Consider the following 3,983-nt stretch of genomic DNA (forward strand, 5'->3'; position numbering starts at 1 on the left):
TCTCCTGTGTTCACTGTTATTTTGTTCTCATAAAGCAGAGTAAAGAAGAAATCCTTTGATTCGTTTCTGGCCCGATGGCAATGGAACCATAATGAACGGCTTTCATTCAGATTCAATTATTTTCAGGTGGAGCTGGGATCTGGAGTCATACATTATAGCGCTGTTTACCTACAGACTCAGACGAAGGTAGTGTTGTGCTTTAAATAGAAGCAACTTGAACTTTAAACTCTTGTCTGCAAGTCGTGTGTTTAGATCAGTCACTCTGCTTTACACACGGAAACAGGTTTTTGTTGCTATGTACGGCTGTGCGTGTCTGACAAACATTTCTGTCAGAAGTGAATAGAAAACAAGCAGGAAAAGAATCCTAAAAGTAAAACTAGAAAATTTCTGAAGAAATTTAAACGGTGTGCCCTTTGGTTCGAATAAAAAAAAAAAAATGACTCTGTATCCATAACTGTATCTGGGGCCTGAAATTGGTCTCTGTCTCTTTAAGAACCTCCTAGCTTTCCTGACACTCCCCCTTCAGCATGTGATGATGACAGAGTTCCTCCATAATGGTGTCTACAATCATTCTTCGGAGTGTTGCAGTTCCTATGATGAGCTCAGCAGATGTGCAGTTCCACCACTGGGTGTTTGCTAACTGCTACTGCCACTAGTCTTGAGGAGCCGAGTAGGGGAGTTGCTGGGTGGGAGTCAAACTGGAGCTTTGGGTAAGTAGGCGGTGCATTGTAAGATCAGGTGTTACCGGCAACACTCCAAATCACAGGAGATTCAAGGATTCCTTGAACAGGTACGAATATGTCAAGGCAAAACTCCAGGCATGTTTTTTAATAAGGAAATAGCATTATAAAAGAATATAAAGATGATTTTGCATAAGATCCCACCTTTAAATAAACACATCAGTTGAAGAATGGGAGAAAAATGTCACCTGTTTCCCACAGGTTTGTTTTAGGTCACAATTATCAAAAATAATTTCTATTTGCTAAACACAGGAATGAGAGAATTTTGTATTACTTTCTTCAAAATCTGAAGTTTTCATACATTTCCTAAGTATTAGCATTCCATTTGAAGTCTATGACCTTGATCTCCACTTTTGGGTTTCCTTCCAGAAGCTTCTTTCTCTCAGTACTGTGGTTGGAATGAATCCTGGTCTTTTCCTTCTGACGGAACTGGTTGAGGTCCAGTTTCTGGACCGCCTCACTCACACACTGACTTTTCAGATTTCCCCACAACTTCTCCATAGGATTGAGATAAGGACCGAAACATTGACTCTGTTGTCCTCAAGCCTCTTTAAAACCACTTTGGCTGTGTGCTGAGGTTTACTGTCCATCTGGAGGACCAATCTGCTTTACTTACTTAGCTGTTGTTGCTTCAATATTTTCTCAAGTATTGTTCTTTCCTTGTGATTCCATCTGTTTTATGAGGGAATCATAAAATTTGTACTGCAGCAAAACAGCCCCACAACATGATGCTGCCACAACCACATTTCACAGTTAGGACGGTGCAGGCATCACCGTCCTAACTGTGATGCCTGCACCGTCAGTAAGTCCAATATGTTCCATTTTAGTTCCATCAGACCACTGGACATGTCTCCAAAATGAAGATCTTTGTCCCTGTGTGGATTTGCTAACTCCAGCAGCATCCTCTGTCATTTTGGACCTGAACGTAGCAATAGGTATTTTATTCCATATAACACAGTAGGAGTGTAACCAGTAAACCTTTTATGGATGCAAACTCGACTAAAAAGCAACCTGTTTAGGATTGTATTTAAAACGTAATCAATTACAAATTTATTGATGGAACTTGACTTATTGTCGTGTTTTGATTGTTGATTCTATGTTGCATTGTGTTTCTGTGTTTGATTTGATGTAAAGCACTTTGAAATTCCTTGCTGCTGAAATGTGCTATACAAATAAAATTTGATCGATTGATTGATTGACTGAACTTGTTCATCTCTGCCAAAGCCTGTCTCCTTCCTGAGTGGTGTGATGGTTGGACATTCCTGTCATGCCTATACTTGGAGGAAATTCTTTAAAGAGTTGAATGCTGCGCGTTAAAACATTTGGCAATTATTTCCCGAGTTGAACCAGAATGGTCCTGCTCCTGACTGATTATTTTTTCTTTTTTTTAAGACATTCCCATCAAGTCCAACAAAAAAGCAGAAAGTTTCAGGTATGACCTTAAAACAGTTGCTTCTCCTATCGTAAGCTTAGTTGAAACTAGAAGTTTGCTTATATTGCATAAAAAGAGGAATAATCTTTACTATCTGATGTTAATCAGAGTGCTGTGGTCAGTAAGGTTCACCACTAGAAAACTTATGAGTGACATCTGTAGTTTGGAGAAATTTGACCATTTATAGCAGGGGTGTCAAACTCCAGTCCTGGAGGGCCGCTGGCCTGCAACTTTTAGATGTGCCTCTGCTGCAGCACACCTGAATAGAATAATTAGGTCGTTAGCAAGGCTTTGGAGAACTGGTCCACACAAGGAGGAGGTAATTAAGGCATTTCATTCCAGCGTTTTGTACCTGTGGCGCATCTAAAAACTGCAGGACAGCAACTGGAGGGCTGGAGTTTGACACCCCTGATTTAGACATTAGATTAAATTAGTTAGACCAGGTTGGCTTTTTAAGAATGCAGCATAATAATGCGCTACTATCTTAAACAGCTCATTTAAGGGAATACATTTTCAATCTCTTGGTGTCATTTCTGAGCCTTTTCCACGCTGGGTTTTCCCACTCTGTTTCCGTCTTCTAGCCCAGCCCCCGAGTGCAACTCCGCAGCGGATTGGGCCTCGTTCCGGCGTTACGACACACCCTCCCTCCGCAGCCGGGCGCCGCCACCTGATGCTTGGCAGCCTAAACTTCAGTTCTGACAGCGAGCAGAGGAGCACAGTGCTGCAGCTGTAGCTGTTTCCAAACCATTCAGCGTCTCTCTGTGGATTTCTGAGGCTGTTTATCCCTGATAAGTACCGTCCAGGGGACGGAGAGGCGTTGACTTTGAGGTTCTGCCGCGCCTCGGAGGCAAACTCACACTGGAAAGAGAGAAGGGAAGTTTCAGTTTAGACGGTAAGCTTTACTGTAATATGTCATCTCGGGTTTGCAAACATGACGAACAAGTTTTTTTGTTTTTGTTTGGTCAACTGAGATGTTATCTGTTGGGAACCGACGGAACAAACTCACCCGTCCTGTTGCTCAGGTTTTTCAGGCTGGCTGTTTTCTTCGCGGTATTTGCTGGAAACTCGTAGCGCAGATTGGACTAAGAATAACAGCTGAGGCCAAAAATACCGTCCGTCCACCGCCTCGGTTATATTTGGAGCGAGCGGGAAGAGATAAACATTTCCTGATTTATTCTGCCTTGTGTCCAGCAGAGGAAAGCCAGACCGAGAAAAGAAACTTCCATGAAGGGATGGATTTTCAAACGACTCTATTGAGTTTAAGTTGTAAAACAGTGCCGCAGCGCTCTCTTCGGTACTGTAAAGTGATAAAAAGTAGCTGCGTCCTGATAAGTATCGCATGGCTACATAAAGTGCACTTTATGGAAATAAGGCGCTTTTTAATAGCAGGCAGGTTTACATGCTATTATTTTTAGAAGGTCAACATGTTTTTCAGACGCCCACACATTGTAATATTAAAAATACTTTTTAATTGCCGCGTTTTCATTAGTTCCTTGGAGAAAAATGATGAGACAATAGACATTAAGAAAATATAAAAGTCTCTGTGTGTAATCTATTTAATGTGTTTTATTTGGTGATGGAGTTACTGACGTAAACTTTTCAATAATTTTCTGATTTATTGAATATGTATATTGTGTCTGATGTCCATATGATCCAAAATAACTAAAAGAAGAAACCTTAACCTTAAAAACAATTCACGCTTATTGTTTTTAAAACCTGTTTTAGTTTAATGTTGTTTTCTCAACACCTACTTCTAGCTTAATTCGACACTTTTTACACCTTAAGCTGTTTATTTTCCTTGGATTGTTCTA

The sequence above is a fragment of the Gambusia affinis genome, linkage group LG01 (assembly GCF_019740435.1).
Source record: "Gambusia affinis linkage group LG01, SWU_Gaff_1.0, whole genome shotgun sequence".
Taxonomy (NCBI): Eukaryota; Metazoa; Chordata; class Actinopteri; order Cyprinodontiformes; family Poeciliidae; genus Gambusia; species Gambusia affinis.